The sequence below is a fragment of the Ahaetulla prasina genome, chromosome 4 (genome assembly GCF_028640845.1).
Source record: "Ahaetulla prasina isolate Xishuangbanna chromosome 4, ASM2864084v1, whole genome shotgun sequence".
NCBI lineage: Eukaryota > Metazoa > Chordata > Lepidosauria > Squamata > Colubridae > Ahaetulla > Ahaetulla prasina.
In genome coordinates this window covers 43,794,359-43,812,731 of record NC_080542.1, presented here as the reverse complement: position 1 = coordinate 43,812,731, position 18,373 = coordinate 43,794,359, and the positions used below count along the sequence as shown (strand labels likewise).

At 42.6% G+C, this 18,373-nt stretch overlaps 1 protein-coding gene across 4 annotated transcripts in view; it reads left to right on the top strand.

Moving 5' to 3' along the window:
• RARA (retinoic acid receptor alpha) overlaps positions 1-18,373 on the top strand; it is a 241,541-nt gene that overhangs the window by 69,484 nt on the left and 153,684 nt on the right. Inside the window, exon 1 of one of the 4 annotated variants that reach the window (XM_058180173.1) lies at positions 9,195-9,332. The exons of the other annotated variants lie outside the window; for them this stretch is intronic. The gene's annotated coding sequence lies outside the window, so the exon portion shown is untranslated. Of the gene's footprint in view, positions 1-9,194; positions 9,333-18,373 lie in introns of those variants that run through there. 4 annotated transcript variants of the gene reach the window in all.

Genomic DNA, 18,373 nt, shown 5'->3' with positions numbered 1-18,373 from the left:
CAGTGTATAGGGGCTTCAGTCTTATTTCTAGCCAGGGGCTGTCTTAGGATCAATGGGAGCATTGCGCTCCAGCAGCCCATGAATATCTGAAATCCTAGGTGCCCTGTTTCAAGGATAAGGTTAAGGGCGCGAAAAGTGACAGTTCAAAATGGCAGATGAAGCAGCTGTTAGCAGCAGCATGGGGGCAAGTAATGCGAATTCAGGAGCCAGGGCCGCGCACAGCTCTACAGCTCATAGCAAGGCTGCAAGATCGAGCAAGACCCTAAGGCAGCACAAAAGGACAAGAGGTGCAGAGACAAAGCGCTGAAGAGACATTGTAAAACAGTTGACAGGGAAAGGAAAGAGCAAAGCCTGCCTCATAGGCTGCATTGGCTGAACCTGTCACCAGGGGGAGTTGGAGTTCAGTTCCCTCCACAAGCCTCATTGCTGCCTGTCTGAGCGATGGGGATCAACGTCAGACTTGCAAAACAGGGCAAAGAGTGTTGAGCAACTACATAAGACAGTCAGAACTGCCCCAGACTCTACCTTCACACAACCGCAGCTGGCCTGTGCCCTGAAATAGGGGCGGAAGCTGTACTTCCAGAACATATGCAGGCAATTATCTTAGAAGTCATCAGGAAGGACATTTCTCCTGGAATGCAACAATCTAGGTATGCATCCTCAGGGGTTCTGTTTTCTCTGGGAATCAAGGCCAGGAACCCCATTTCCAAGAGGAATTTCAGACCTTTCCTGAACCATGCTCCTTGGTTTCCTCTCACAGGAGCCAGTCTCCACTCTTCAAAGAGAGAGGCATAGGACTTAGACTCTCAGAAGATGGCCTCTCCCTAGAATTCCTCTCCCCTTCCCTAAAGTTTCTTATATGCTGCCCAGTTTCAATGACTGTGGTAAAAGGATCCTTATAAATTCAGGCATAAAACATTCGGGCTATACAGAAGGGGCCAGAGGACCAACTGGGGCAGGGATTCTTCTCAATTCCCTTTGTCGTTCCCAAAGCCCTGGGTGAGGGAGATCTATTCTTGACCTCAAAGACTGAACGGCTGTCTATCTATAAGCGATTCAAAAGGCAGTCACTTCAATTGAGTCTTGCTGGCATGCGGAAGGCGACTCCCTTAACTTAGTTGACTTACCAGGATCTACCTGCATATTCCGATTCTCCCTTTACATCGGAAATGACTTAGATTTTACTATGCGGTTACCCACTGTCAATATAGGGTTTTGTCGTTCGACCTGTCTTCAGTGCCTAGGCATTTACCAAAGCCTTAGCCACCTAGGCGGCTCACCTCTGGTCCCTGCCCATGCGTGTCTGATATTATCTGGATGACATTTTAATCCAGTCCTTCTCTATCCATCAGTCCGGAGAACTATTCAAACACTTAGACACCACGGGTTCTCTGTTATTGTGGAGAAGAGTCATTTGACTCCGTCAACCCACCTGCTTCATCTTGGAGCAGTTATAGCTCCCGTTGAAGGTAGAGTGTACTTGTCCCAGGAGTGTCAGGACAGTCTCAGGAACTTAGCACATAGGATCCAAAGAGGGCGTAAAGTGTCTTTAGTACTGCTATCACTGATCCTGGGCAAGATGGTGTCCAGCACCATCACACCATGGACATGCCTACAGGCCAGAGACCTTCAACGGTTTCCTTTACCTTTCCAGAGGGCGAGCAGGAGTAGCTCGCCAGCCAGGGTCCTGTTGTGTCTCGTCCGATCTCACCACAGCCGGGGTCTTCTTATCTGCTTCCGAACACAGAGGAATGTCCTAGTATGCCTCCCCGCCCCAGCCCTGGCTCCATGCCCAGACAGGCTGAAGAGGAGGAAATACCTCCAGCCCCCAGCTCTGGTTCCATGCCCAGGCAAACGGAGCAACTAGACCCCTCCCCCTCCTCCACAGCATGTGAGCCTGAGGGAGGTCAATTACCAACAGCTGCAGACTGGAGTGACCCTCGCGTCAGAAGACTTGATAGGCGGAGGCAACAGAAGGAAGGGAGGGGCAGGCCTGGATAAGTGCTGAGTCATGGAGCCACACTCCATGGCCTATATAAAGGATCTGCTTTCTGGCATTCTCTGAGTCAGGCAAAGTCTAAACATATCTTGCTGAAGTCACTTTCTGGTCTCCTGCCTGCCCTGAGGACTTTTCTAGGACTTTGGCAGAGCTGCAGAGGCACGCCTGATTCGGATTTCCCTGACCCGGCCGTCAGCGGAGGAGTGGGACACGACAGGTCCAGGTCTCCAGCGAGATCCTCCGTTCCCTCAACTGATGGCAGTCACCGTCCATCTCCAAAGGACACCTCTTCCAGGAACCCCAGCATCTGGTAGTAATAACAGATGCCAACCTCTTTGACTGTGAGGGCACATTTCCAATCACAAGTAGCTTGGGGCAAATTGGGTCACCTGGATCTAAAACAGAACATCAACTGGTTGGCACTGCGGGCTGTGCATCTAGCCCTCGTTCATCTTCAGCAGTCGGTCTTGGGCAAACACATCCTAGTGCTAACCGACAATGTGGTCACAAAGGCGAACATAAACTGTCAGGGGGGCACCAGATCCAGATCTCTGGTACTGGAAGCCAGGTGGCTGGGCCTTTGGGCAGAGCAACATCTTCGATCCATAAAGGTGGTGCACATCTTCGAGGTGTCCAATGTCTGGTGGACTGACTCAGCCTGACAGTCATCGACCACGCAGAGTGGCATCTGCCCCCATCCCTCTTATGGGAACTGATAGACCATTTTGGCATCCCAGAGGTGGACTTGTTTGCCACCCCAGAGAATTTGCAGCTCTCGATATTTTACTCCAGGTTCTCCACTCAAGGGGGGAGTGACTCGATGCTCTCCACAGCCTGTGGTTGCCAGGACGCCGTCCTTCCTTTTCCCCTTCTGCCAAGGGTGACCCAGAAGGTTCTGGAGGAGAGGGCAGAGGTTCTGGCCCCACATTGGCCCAGGAGGACTTGATTGACCGATCTCGTAATTTATCGGTGGCTCTACCATGGAGATCCCTCAGGAAGTGATCTCGCTCAGTCAGGGACATTGATTCCCCCGGACCCACGGTGGCTCCAACTGATCACCTGGCACCTAAGTGGCATGCTCTGAGAGGGTACAATTTCTCCTCCAGGATCATCAGGACCATTCAGGCTTCTCGACAGCCTTTCACCACATGTATCTCCTCCACCACTTGGAGGACCTTTGTCGCTGGTGTATCAAGTCAGGTTTCTCTCCACTTGAATTGTCGATAGCCCAGATCTTGGACTTTCTCCAAGATGGACTAGATAAAGGGCTATCACCCAACACACATCCGGAGACAAGTGACAGGCTTGTCATCAGTATTAACTTGTGGATCTCTTGAGTCTCGCTCAGCATCCCACAGTCCGGCAATTTACTAGGGGAGCAACTGATCTATGTCCCCCAATAGTACATAGGTACCCTACCTGGGACCTGTCCCAGGTGTTGAGATCCCTCACTGCGGCCCCATATGAACCCTTCCGATCAGCCAGCCCCTACCTCCTATCCTGTAAGGTGGCTTTTTTGGTGGCTTTTACATCGGCCAGGCAGATTCCTGAGCTAGCTGCTCGATCAGTACGCAGAAATCTGTGCGTCTTTCACACACATTGTGTGGTTCTGTGGTTGGAACCCTCCTTCATACCCAAGGTAAACACTTTGTTCCACAGGGCGCAGGAACTCATCCTACCCAACTTCGGCCCTAACTCAGTCCACCCTTTAGACCAACACTGGCGCACCTTAGATGTGCGGAGAGCCCCCTGCATCTATCTTAAGCAAACCACTGCTGGAGGAAAACAGAGTCGCTGTTTATTTCTTTCCATCCAGTTTCCCTAGGTACCAGGGTCACACATTCCATTATTGGTCGATGGTTTCGACTTACCATCACCAAGGATACCAGCTGCAGTCCTTACCTAGGCCCACGCAGGTGACGGCACACTCTACCCGAAGTGTGGCTACGACAGCAGCGTGGGCCACACAGGCCTCTCTGGAGGAGATCTGCAGGGCGGCCACTTGGACTTTGCCTTATCCATTTATAAAGCATATAAATTGGACATCTTTACCTTGGCAGAGGCAGCATTTGGGCACTGGGTCCTTCAACAGGTCCATACAGAAGGAGAGCCCTCTGACGAGACTGAGAGCTGCCCATAAGACAAGGGTACGTCCCATTCCTGGATGCTATCTCCACCACTATGGAGAAGGGGTGATGGTCTTACCTGATACACTCCTTCTTGTTGGGTGGAAATAGCATCCAGCCCTACCCATTCAACAGCCTGATCATCCATCAACGAGGAATATCTGCTATCGCAGCATGTCGAGTCTGTCTCTTCATCTTCATCAAAAGCTGGGAGGTCCTAGCAACAAGGGCGGGACATTACAACTCAACAGACTCAGTCCAGTCAAGTGAACAGATGAGTACAACCTATTCCTGGATGCTATCTCCACCCAACGAGAAGGAGTGTATCAGGTAAGACCAACACCCCTTTTCAAATTGTTAAATAATCATGGTTTTTGTCATGGATAAGCTCTTCCACTGAAAACTGTTCAGAAATTATGTAGGTGGAAGAGTGATATATGGCTCCCAGAATTCATAGGCAGCATGTTGCCTTTGATGGTGAAGACTGCTCTAGACAGCAGCTGGTTCCTTTGGATCCATAGTTCCAAACTCTAGATGTTGTAGTGTTTCCTCTCCTTGTCATTACATACAGGTGACATAGCTGCCTCCTGCTATTATAGTCTATTATCCTTGCCGATCCACAGTAGGAAATACCTTTGTGTATTTCTAACATACTGTCATCAGAGTAATGACATGTAAACCTCTCCCGGTTTTTCATTTAGATTCAAATTTTTAAAATGTATTTACCCACAGACCAATTCTGCTTTGGGTTGCTGAATAAACAGAAGGTTGTTTATTTTTAACATTGGATGGCATTGGGCAGAGAGAGTCCCAGATTCTGGGGCTAAAAAGGCAATGACATGCCTATCCAGTGAATCTCTGGCAGACCATGACCTTAAAGCAAAAATCTTTGCATTTGTGAGTTGTAGCAGCATGTGGTTGGTTTGGTTTTGATGGTGGATGAGCCCAGTTGGTGTGATTTGAAAACCATGGCTTATGTTTTATCCTTAGTGTGTTGAAAGAGTCCATCTGATTGTGACTCATTAAGCCATGGCTTAGAGTGACACATGGCCAAGCCATGCTGTGAAATTAATGATCCACTTCCATGGTATCATCCCATGTTTTTGAAACATATATATTGATGTGGAATGTCCCTCGCTCACATGATCCCAGAGGAAAGCCCAAAAAATCTAAATATGACCTTTTTCCCCTCTTGCCTCTGCCATTATTATTATTATTATTATTATTATTATTATTATTATTATTATTATTATTATTATTATTATTATTATTATTATTATTATTATTATTATTATTCAGGAGCAGGAGTTGGAGAGGATATTCCAGTATGTTTTTCTTTCACCAGAGAGGTCAAGGAAAACAAGAACAGGAGAAGGAGCAATGCTGTCAGCTTTGCTTCTGCTCCCACGCTGCCTTGCCCCACAGATCTTGACAAGTAGTAAAAGGGACAGACAGCAGGCATCCTGACTGGTCTTGAGGTTGGCATTTCAAAATGTTTATATCTGTCTGGGTGGCAATATTTGCAGAGGGAAGAGGAGAAAGCAGACACTCGCCTAAGGATTCCCATAATCAAAAGGCACGCCATCACAGCATCAGATCACCTCTATAACTCGTATGTGGTCCCTAGTGCTGGTATTATGAACCTTTATCCTTCTGTGCTCCATCTCTTGGGGTATCTATTTATAACCAGGAAGCTGCTTATGTTGCCATGTCCGCTGTTTTCTGCCCAGACTGCGCCGCTGCGGACTGGTTCCCTGCCTGCTTGGTCTCTTACAGACTCTTCTCACCCCCCATCATTCCCGCCTCCACAATATGGATCGCAAATAGTTTATTCCCGGATTTGAGCTAGAGAAATGATACTTCTAGCCTTTGTGTCCCTCCCCTTCAGCAAAGACTAGGAGATGGAAAGGCCAGCAGCTGGGATTTCTGAGGGAGCTGGGCGGCAGGACTGCCGGCTTCTCTCTCCGTTTGTAAGCAGAGGAGTGGGTTGGGGAGGTTTAGGGATGTGATGAGAAAAGAGAGATTTGGCAGCCAAAAACTCCCTTGGAATGGCCTCATTGTCTGGGAAGGGGGATTAAGGAGGAAGAATGGGCTTTGTGGATAGTGATGAAGAACTTTTACATTGCTGGGTGTTTTCCTCCATTGCCACTTTTGTCTTTATTACATACCACAGGGAAACTTCTGTAAGACTTTGTTTTGCTTAAAACTCAAAAATCCCATGGGTTTATCGAAATATTTGGACTTTTTAGTTTGGAGTAGTTCAGGGACAAAGCTTTGTAGTTTTCATTGTTTGAAACCAGAGGTGGAGAAAGCTGGTTTTGGGGTGACTCATTAATGTTCATGTGGATATGTGGCTAGGTAGATTCTTGAATGATAAAGTTATTGTGGCTTCAGGACATGATGACAACTGGGGCTTATTTGTTGGAGACTGTATAGTCATTATGAGAGTATTAATGAAAGTTACTCTTAGTCCAAGCTACCTCATAGGAATATAATTGTGAGGAAAAATGTAAAGAAAAGACATTTTATAAGTTGCTTTGAGATCCTAACAGGAAAGTGAGACATACATTTAACATATAAATAAATAAAGAGCACCCAAGGGCTTTCCAGAGACACGGTAGACTCTTGTGAGAAGCAAATGCTGGATCAGAGAGGCTTTTGGTCTGATCTAACAGAGATCTTAAAGGACTCACTCCCCCCCCCCTCATTTTAATAGTAGAACAAATAAAGTTGCTCAAACATGCACTACTGGATCTGAAGCCAGTCATAATCTAAAACAATATTCTAAGAAAAGATTTTCAGAAGGTTTAGCAGCTGCTTGAGCTGTTGGGCCATAAGTAGTTCAATTTGTTTCTGCCAAATTGCTCCATATATGTGATACCTCAGTTCAGCAAAATATGCAAAACCAAGGAAGGATCTTGCCAATATAAATAAAAATGTTCCAAAAATGGGAATGGATGGATGTAATTATAGTGAGAATTTGGAGAAAGGGGAACTCTGCAGGCTTGAGACTTCTGAACAGAATACATCATTTCAAGTGAAAGCATCTTTTGCCACTAAGAGATAATACATTAAGCCATTCTTCTCTATAGTTGACCCAAGGAACTATCTCCCTCATGTTCCAAAACCATTATTTCTAGATCTTCTAGTCCAATAGTTTTGAGAGGATTATGTTTTGCCAATTAATAGTGCTGCACTTTTGTATTGGTAGAAAGATATAGATCATACAGTTTGATCAATTGTCTGAATTTATTTAGCTTGTCAGGGATGAAAAAAAGTTTTAAGTTCTGTTTTGCCCATCATGAGCTTCCTACGAAACTTTCCTTGATGAATTCATGTTACGGCTAGCAAGGAGAACCTGCTACTTGAAGCTTCTTGTGCATATTAAATAGACACCTGAATTCCTCATGTGCAATGTATTTACCTGATTTTTACAAACAGGTCAGTTTGTACAAACAAACAAACAAACAAACAAACAAACAAAAACAATATATCATTGTTTCCTCCTTAATCCTCACTATAATCCAGTTAGGTCAAATAGGCTAAGAAATTGACCAAAATTATGTAAATACTGGTACTTGTGAATTGAATACAAAACTGAGTATTCAGTGGCTTTATTTATTTACTTAGATTTATATCCTGTCTTTTGTAGAGGAACTCCATCCTAGGCTTCCCTTGCTTACATAATTTTTTTTCATAATTGAAGTGGGAAGGAACAGGTATGGGTCCAAAGAAATAGGTATGACAAAAAATATGGGGCAGAGATTATGGAGTGCTGAGTACCTATTTGAGAGAAGCATTTAATCTCCAATCCCTTTCTTTCAGATGTTTCTGTGCAGCCAAAGAGACTATAAGCTTAACAAATAAATGAAATGAATAAAAGCAGTTTTCCTGCCAAGGCTACTACTGGCCTTCTGTCTTAGGGGTGTGATCTATTACCATCACTAAATAGCCTCACAGCAACTGGAGTCTTGTAGCACCAAGTAGCTCTTGGCTGATCAGTCAATTTGGGGTGGGTGGGGGAACTCTTCGCTCTTTGTGCTTAAGGGGGGAGTTGCATTGATCTTGCTTCATCTTTATATTTCCCCAGACACAGCCTTTGGCGTTAGAATGTTTTCTCTGGGTGTGCTCTTGAAGTAAATGAGAACTGAGTGAATAAAGTGACCACATTAACAAGACATAGGCAGCCCTGCCATCCCCAGAGAGGGCAGAAGTAATTACCTGTCCGTTCCTGTATTGTTGCACCTCCCCCCCACCCAGTCTCGTGCATGTGCACTTGCCTTTCCGACTGGTCACTGCACACCCAGTTGGGTAGCAAACTGTAATCACATTTACGGTGACAAATGTGGTTATTAAAGAAAATGGGTTAATCCGCCTCCCACAGTTGGAGGTGGCTTAGTGGAGATAGAGAAGGGGAGGGGGTTTCCTCCAATATCAGAAGGGGCAGGCAGAATGGACCAGGAGGGAGATCAGTAGATGAGTGGACAGCTTCATTTAACCTCCTTGACATGGCAGGACAAACAGAAAGGGGGTGGGTGAGCTGTAGGTCAGTTCTTTAAACAGACTTGGTTGACATACAAAGGTCAATAGCCACTGAGTCATTCCCTTGGCTTGACTATCTGATTGTGTGCATGGATGGCACACACTTCTAGTCTTCTTCTATTTATGCATTCTCTAAAGGGGGAGAATGATTATCATGGTGACGACAGGGAGCAATTGTGTTTTGACCATTGCAAGAAATCGTTATCAGCCAGAGGGTTGCCACACAAAATGGACCTAGTTGGGGCAAGCATAGTGGTGGACCAGATTCTTCAAACAGGTGCCATTTAGATACCTTTGACTGCAAATCGTATAATCTGTAGACTGCAAATCAGAGGCCTTGTGGATTTGGCATGGGGACATATATTTCAATATACTCAGTATATCTTGTAGCTTTCATTTTGGGGGAAGGAAACGTGTGAGTCAGCAAGGGGCCTGCCAGTGAGATTGCTGCCAAGCAAAATGGGTGCTTCCCTTATCTGTGTCTAGGCCTGCCCCACCAAGGGTTTAGGGATGGCGTGGAGAAGTCCTGTTTGCAGTTCTTTGCTGTGCAGATGAATTTGACCTGCTGCTCAGATCAAACGGATTGCATAATCTGAATGCATGTCTTTCTACACCAATTGCGCTGCCTCATCTGGAGTTGGGTGACTGGCTTTATATCCTTGAAAGTAAGAATCTAAACTTTGGAGCTATGAAAAGCAGCTTAAAAGTTTGTTGTCAGTGTTTTCATGAGATTTTTTTTTCCAAAAAGGCAAATCTATGTAATATTAATTTGTACAATTTATTCCAATTTCTAAATTTAGCTTTGGGACTTTTATGATAATAATACATCTATGTCAGTTATTTCTACTGCTTTGTCATTAGAATATATTTAATCCAGGTGTGTAAATAGTCATATGTTTATTCAGTGTGGTTGGTGTCCTGGATGTTAATCTTTTAAATCATGGGAACTTGAAAATGTTAGTCACTTGTAGCTTTGTAAGGAGTTAAACTAGTTGTGTGTATTCAGGTGTGCTAGAAAACATTTTTTGTGGTAGCTGGTGTGGAATTATTTGAATGGTTGGATGAATAGCCTAGCATTCTTTAATCCTGAGCAATCCTATTGGCTTGAATAAATCCCTGTGTGATGCCTTAAATACATATGCAGGGAAGTGAGGTTAACAGCATGTAACTTTTGTACATGGTGGATAATTGCTAGTGGATAATTTCTCCTAATTAATGATGATCAATAGGCAGTAGCTACAGAATAATTCTTTTCATTTGTAGTAACAGAGAAAAAGGTTTGACAATAATTTTACTTGTAAGGAGAAAAGAAACTCTAAACCATGGAAATTCTTCTCATTAATATTGTATTTCACTTTTTCATTTCACATTATATGTACTTAAATAATAGCACAGTTTCATATTTGTATGAAACACTATCTACAATACAACTGGAGTGTCCCTTATTATGAAAAGGATTAACATTTTTGTTCAGCAAAGTTGTTAAAAAAAAGTTACTGTTTGTGGTCAGATACGCTCTTTGCACACAATCCCATTTCTTGGAATTTCCCTTGAAAATCTGAAAGCTGATCCTCTCTTTGGCTCCCGTACCTCCTGCCCTTCAGAGGTTTTGGGAGCACAGGTAGAGGTTTCATAGCTTGATTGTAGAAAGTACCATCATGAGGAAAAAGTGCATAACTGTAGCTATTGCTTCCTACCTAAGTTCATTTTGGACGGCTAAGATACACAACACAAAATGTGTTTCGGAGATCTGACCATCCTTTTAGTTTGCCGTAAGCCAGCAAAGAGCAAGCCTGTAATGGTCAGAAGCACCTCTGATGTTCTTTGAAAAAGGAAGAGAGGAAGCAGGAGGGAAGGAGGAAGGGGGGGGGGAAGAGAGAGAGAGAGAGAGAGAGAGATGCCATGATAATAATTTGGGTGACAAAAAAGATCCTGGACTGATCCTGGACTATTTTGGGATGCATTTCTCCAGCAATATTTTTTTAGACTTAGCTCCTGGAGAGTTCATGGATCCATAAAAATGGTTGATCTACAATTGTCTTTTGGGTTTTTTTTTTTAAAAAATGTTTGGAATAGTGCAGTAAAATTTCCAGGTAGTGTCTAATCCAAATATTAGATAGAACCAATCCTGTTTACCTTTTTGAGATTTTCCAGATAGGGGTCTAGCTTCCTCCATACAGAGATGCAGCTGAAAGCAAGTGTGTTCCTTGAGTTGACAGAACCCTTATAGGGCACCCCTATGTTTCAATTCTAAAATAAGGGTTAACAAAGCAGTTTTTATGTTCATCTAACACAACTTATGTATTTGGGCATAGCATATTGTATTTTAATGTGACCTGGTTTATACAATGTACTGTACTAAGAAATGCTTAGATGCTGAACATGCTGAATTATAAATTTCCCATTTCCATTTTAGTTTAGTTTAACAATTTGTGCAGAACTGGATGCTAGTTTACCTTTTAAGGGTGGAGAATAACAGATCTGAAAAAAGGGATATCCCTAAAGAAGCTGCTTCCTACCCTTTTCTCTTCCCACTGCACCCAAATACCCGTAGCCTTTTTCTGAAGGCGTAGGAGGATGGGTGGGGTCCAGCCACCTGTTCCTGAGGCAGCATGGCGCGTCTGGGCCTTCTCTGGAGTAACTGGAGTGGTGCATTCTTGGTGGTAATTTTAGCTGCTGAAGCTGAGCTGCTTCAACAGGTGGAATTTCATTTTGCTGTTGAAAGGCCTGTTGTTGGGAGGAGGGGGAGAACTTGTATCTATTGAGGCTGGGAATGGGTGGGGGAGAAGGGAATATGCAATAGATGCTGGATATTAACATCTTGGGGAAGCCAGGATCACGTCTTTTTTGCTTTATGATGGCCTCTAACCCTTCCCCTATATCTAAAATTTCCTGGGAACTTATTAACTATTGCAGATTGTCCAGTAGTTTTCTAGACTAGGAATTGTGCAAATGATAGACACCCGGTTTTTAAGGGGCTAAATTATTTAGGGAGCAAGGACTTTTTTTAAAGGAAACTCCAAAGCAGTCTGTGTAGCTTACTATAAGGCACCTGGAGAATGAGCATTGCTGGTCTGCATTAAAAAAATGTAATAGTAGTCTACCTTCTTTTCTTTGTTAGTGCCACTTGGGCAATACATTTTGTTTTGTTAATATAAGAACGAGAGCAAATCGTTCTAGAAAGAGGCTTTTTTTTCTTCCTCTTGCTTGCAAGAGGCAACATGGCATGCAGAAGGCTTATTTTGAGATAAAAAATCTTTCTCTTAACTTATGCCCAAATAAGTAAGCATTAAATTATGTTGAAAACAGTGAAGCTTTTGATTAAACCAGTGTAGGACTTATATTTAATGGGAAATTTGTTTAATGGGAATAACAATTTTGATTTTTTCCTATTACATTCAACATCAATTATACTTTTATCTTGTTAGCAAATAATAGGATATAATCACATTGCAATTCTTGTCCCTCTCCTTTTACAAAAACTTTCTCTTTTGAAAATCCAAAATCTATACATGTAGTAATTTTAATCAAGCACATATTTAATAGTCATACTTTTAGTAAATCTACTGAAACTAAATTAATTCCAATTCACTTATGTCTCTATCAGGTTGCCGCTAAATTTTTTACTTGAATTCTATGAAGATTTTAGTAATTTTAAAATGAGAAATAGTTGTAGTGGGCTGTTTTACTTATTTCTTAGTTTAGAATAAAAATTGATGATAAAATGTACTTGTGTGATATAAAAATATATGATGAAACATCAGAGCCAGTTTGGTTTAGTGGTTAAGGCACTAGGCTAGAAAGCAGGAGACTGTGAATTCAAGCCCTGCCTTAGCCTGAAAGCCAGCTGAGTAACTTTGGGCCAGTCATTCTCTCTCAGGTTTATTGTGAGGAAAATTAGAGGAGGAAGGTGTATTATTTGAGCCTTGAGTTATTTGAAAAACAATAAAGATGGGATACAAATAAATAAATAATAAAATTATATCAAGTGAATGAGAAAATTTTAATGTAGTGTCTAAAGAGATACCTATAAAGATACAGTTGAGATGAAACCAACTTTTGCCCATTAGTTTATGTTGGATGCTTTGCCATACACCCTCACTGCAAGTATAATATAATCTAGATGGTTTGTCCTTGCTTTCTTACCCTCAATGGGGTGAGGATAAAAAGTCAATAGATGCCTTATTATTTTTTTCTTTGAAGTTAAATATTTTTTATAGCTATAGGTTATTTATGGTGCTTTGCAGATTAATAGAAACTGTGCTGAGTTTCCCTCCAATAATTTTGACTATATTCCCAGCATCAAGTTCTGGTCTGGTTTATTGCAAAAGAATTGATAAGCAGTGTGGTTAAAGATACCTCTGTAATTTGAAGTGAACCTGGGTGACCTTTTTTGGAGAAAGAGATCTGATTGCTTTTCTAATATAGATGAGTGGGAAGAGTGTTTGGTTAAGTCAGGCAGTTTGAGTCACTTGTCTGACTATTTTTTCTCAGAATTATTAATGTGTTTCTTCTTTAGTAGCTAGGAAATATGACAGTCAGAACCAACAAACTGATCCCCATTCTGAGCTGTTTAGCATAAAAGTAGCAAGCTCGAAAATTACACGTAATGTTTTGCCAGGGGAAAAACACAGAAAAAGATTGGAAATGAGAATTAATCTCACTTTTCCAATTCCGCTAGTTCTGATGGAGTGGTCTAATGCTTTCTTGCCAGAAATATTTGGATTATGTTCTCTCTGTTGTGTACTTTCTTTTATGATGGCCATCTTGGGCAACTTCATGCCCAGATAAATGTTTAATAAAGAATTTCCATCATGGGTCCACTGACAGGAGTTGGGGAGAAGAGAAGCTTCCAGCAAATATAATCCAGCGTTCTTCAATTTGATGAAGCTTTTTATTGCACAGTTGCTGCCTTCATTCACAAAATTTTATGTTGAGCAAGGGAGAAGTGACAGCCAAAAAAAGGTACTTTTTTAAAAACCTTCCTTTCTTTTTCTATTGCGTTTTCCATATTCCGTTGTTTTTCTTTCCCCCACAAAATATCTCCTTGGTGCTTTTGATCTCCTATATGGATGTCACCTTACTCAGCCAGGTCCCTCTTCTTTTACATGTTCTCCTGCGTGCCAGCTGTGAGAGACATGGGCAAAGACCCTAAATGGGGGAATCTGCTGTGATTCATGTTCTTCTCCTTCCCCCATCTCACTCAGCAGTATGATTATGACTCAGATTCAATAGCCTAAGTCCATCTTCCTGTTCCATTAGCTCTATCCCATTTGGACACTGGTATCCTCAACTCTCAGACTAAGCAAGGGTTTCTTAAATCACACCATACTCACCTCTTGGAAAGGGTGGGTGTTTTGTTTATTGTCATCTCAGTCTCTTTGAATCTCTGGTTCTACTCCCCCCTCCTCGAAACAAAGTTGTTGTCGTGTGTTAGGCCAATACCAAATACAAGGAGGAAATCCACAAAGCTGTGACCACACATCAGATTGTCATCACACTTCCTGCTCTGTCCCCACTTCACATTTACTGGGGAAGCAAGGGTGGAGGAAAGACGGTAGCATTGCCATAGCAACAAGTTCAGTGTTGTCCTGTTATGCCTGTCTAACTAGCTGCGGTGTTATACTAGCCAATGCTCTGAAGCAGGGTATCTGCAGTCCACTGGGTTGGGATCAGAATTCTTTTTTTCCAATGCATAATGGGAAGTTGCGGGGATACCTAGGTATATATGCCAAATGCCTAGCTTAAAAATTGTTTGGGAAGGGGGGGTTTTTTTTGGCCCATTTTTAAAAAAAAATTCATTGGTGAGGTAGGAGTGCAGAAACCCGAATATTCTTATGAAATCTTTAACACGCCAATCGTGCACTGAAGTTAATGAGAAGTAATGAAGGATCCTAGTTGCTAAATTGCAGAAAGCTGTGATTCATACTTTCAAGATTTGCCATTTTAGGCAAATAAGACCCAACTATGGAAATTCATCAGCGAGAAAAAAAGAGTTGCACCCAGACCTGAAGTTACCATGCATCATTTGTGTTCTTTTAGATTTTTCTTTTTTATTAGTTTATAGTATGAAATACAAAAATACAAATACAAAGAATAGGAAAAATAGAGGAAGAAAAAGGGAAGGGAAGAGTGTAGAAAAGAAGGGAGGGAAGAAAAGGTGTTGACTTCTGATTCCTTTTGCTGCAGTAAAATATGAAAGTAACAATAAACCTCAACTTTTTACTTTTACATAATAATATAAAGTAGCTAGTTCTATATTAACAAATCTATCAAATTGGTAAAATTCAAAATCAGAGTTTTATTTTTTTCCATCTCAAGCACAAAATCCAGAAGTGGTTTCCAAGTAAAAAGAAAAGTAGTTATGTTTTTTTTTCTTTTATCAAAGCAGTCAATTTAGCCATCTCTGCTAACTTCATCAACTTTTGCAGCCATTCATCCATTGTGGGGATCAAACTGTCCTTCCATTTTTGTGCATAAAGTAATCTTGCTGCCATTAGCATATATAACATCAAAGTTCCAAACATTTTTCCATGTATTTTCCATTAAACCAAAAACATTATTTCAGTTCTTGAGTGAACTTTGATGTAACATTTGGTTAATATTATTGATGCTAAAATACAAGAGCATGGATGAAAGAGCAAGGTATGGGGTGGTATCTGAGTTGTGGTTTTTGTTCAGTATTTGGGACGCTTTCTCTATCTGAATAGGGTCACTAGTCCAGCTTATTTTGAACACCTGGAAAACACAACACAGACATTGATTGTAGATCTTGAAAACTATCTTTGATTGATGTGGAGAAGTGAAACTGGCAACACTGGGAATTGAAATTGATGACAGGGAAGTTGTGGGTGGGCACATGCTGGTTGCAGGCCTAACAGGAAGTCCTTGATTGGCATTGTGCCTGAAGCCGGTATGGAAATGGATGTCAGCTGGTATCTCTAACAACTATTCTACATAACAATGGTGTTACATTATCATCAGTCTTTCAATTGTAAAACGGTGAAATTGGAAGGTATAATGTCTCTGTTGCAGTTTAGTAGGAAGTCATGAGGAGAGTTGATTTAAATGTGAAGTAATGTAGCAAACCTTTAATTCATTCTTGTGCTTTCTTTAAATTCTTCTGGGTTTTGTTTAGCAGTTATCCAGTGGATAGAAAATAAAGGATTTGTGGCATGCCTATATGACCATTCCTGATCATATTGTCTAGTTTTTGTTCAAAAATTAAATACAGCCCATATCTAAGATGGCATCCCAGGTTTTTAAGCAATATAACTTAACTTTAATTTAGCTTTTTGGCTAAGTTATCATTTCTTTTCCCAGGGTTTCCTGGATAGTAAAGTAACTGATAACCAACAAGTCATCTTCCCGCATTCTTCTTCACACACAGGGTGTGCTTCTTCTTCCTCTTTTATCCCCACCTTGCATAGAATTATGAAGCTATCAGAACAATATATACCAATGATGGCTAAACTTTTCTGGACCAAGTGCCCAAAGTGCGCGTGTGCGCGGCCAAACCCCCAAAATACAATGCGCGGATGGTCTCAATGCAAGGGCCCCACGCATGCGCCCCTTGCAAATGTGTGCATGGCCCCCATGCATCCTGCTCCATGCATGCGCCCCCACATGTGCAAGCGGCCCCCCGCATGCCTCCCCGTGCACGCATGGCAGCTATCGAAGTGTTGTCCCGGAGGCCGTACAGGTCTGGATGGGGAGAAACAGGCTCAAGCTCAATCCCTCCAAGACAGAGTGGCTGTGGATGCCGGCATCCCGGTACAGTCAGCTGCAGCTGCGGCTGACTGTTGGGGGCGAGTCATTGGCCCCGATGGAGAGGGTGCGCAACTTGGGCGTCCTCCTGGATGAACGGCTGTCCTTGGAAGATCATCTGGCGGCCGTCTCCAGGAGGGCTTTTTACCAGGTTCGCCTGGTTCGCCAGTTGCGCCCCTTTCTAGACCGGGATGCCCTATGCACAGTCACTCACGCTCTCGTGACGCCCTCGCCTGACTACTGCAATGATCTCTACATGGGGCTCCCCTTGAGGAGCACCCGGAGGCTCCAGTTAGTTCAGAATGCGGCTGTGCGGGTGATAGAGGGAGCCCCTCGTGGCTCCCATGTGACACCTCTCCTGCGCAGACTGCACTGGCTACCTGTGGTCTTCCGGGTGCGCTTCAAGGTTTTGGTGACTATCTTCAAAGCGCTCCATGGCATAGGGCTGGGATATTTACAGGACCGCCTGCTGCTACCGGATACCTCTCACCGACCCATGCGCTCTCACAGAGGGACTCCTCAGGGTGCCGTCGGCCAGACAGTGCCGGCTGGCGACACCCAGGAAGGGCCTTCTCTGTGGGGCTCCCACCCTCTGGAGCAGGCTTCCCCCAGGACTTCGCCAACTTCCTGACCTCCGAACCTTTCGCCGTGAGCTTAAGACACATCTATTTATTTGCGCAGGACTGGACTAGATTTTAAATTCGAATTGGTTTTAATGGGGATTTTATTATTTTTATTATCATCATTTTAATTATTCGGCCAATTATAATAAGTTTTTTAATGGATGTTTTTATTTGTATTTATATGTATATTTTTATCTGGTTGTTAACCGCCCTGAGTCCCTAGGGAGATAGGGCGGTATAAAAATATGAAAAATAAATAAATAAAATAAATAAATAAATCCAAAGACTAGCTGTGCAACGACAGGCGTGTGCACATGCGCAGCAAAGCTGAACTGGGGCGACGGCTCGCGTGCCATCAGATACGGCACTGTGTGTCATCTCTGGCACACGTGCCATAGGTTGCCATCACGGATATATACAATGTACCTTCCCTTAAGAGCAGAGAAATAACAGAAGTTACATCATGTCATATATGGACTCTTCCTTAACATCCATTTTCCGCTTTATTTTTAAACACGTTTGTCCTGTGAGATATTTTGAATGACATTGACCACTGGTTTCATCCTTATTGGAACTCCTTACATATGGGTAGCTTGATGTTACCTCATGGGGTTAAAACTTTGTATGGAGAATTTAACTCATAGACCTTTAACTTTATACTATACCTTAGCTTTAGCAACTTTCCCATTCCTGGTACTGAGTAGTGGAAGGAAATGATATCTGGAAGGATAGGATTATGAAGTATGATACCCCAATCTATTTTGAAATAAAACCTGTTCTTTTAAAATAAAAATAATATATAGTTGGCATTTTGTCTATACTCGATTATTTTTGTTTCCTGTTTCTTCCCCAATACCTAGGGTTAAAATACTGTTTTCATTTCTTTTCTCTTCTCCCTCCTTTTGTTCCCTTTCTTTCCTCCTCTTTGGGTATACAGAGTCCCACTAGTGAATTATTGTATCCTTCATGCTTGGTTGCAGTTTGTTCCTATTTCTAGTCTCTCATCCATTACCACGGTGGCAAAGCACTTTCCACAATAAGCCATAGCAGTGGGCAATTCAGCTGTTGTCAGTTGGAGGGGGCTATATTGATTTTTATTACTTTGCTTTAGTTTTCTACAAAATAACTAAATTCTTTCATGTTGCTTGCAGCCATCTTTGAATTTTATGTAAAGGATAAACATTGGTTATCCTTACAGAATTTTTTTTATATATACCTTTGAGTTACTTTTGACTCCTGCCAACTCCTGGACAAAATCCTGCAGTTGTCTTGGCAGGATTTTTTGCCCTTTCCTCCTTTCTAGGGCTGAGAGAAAA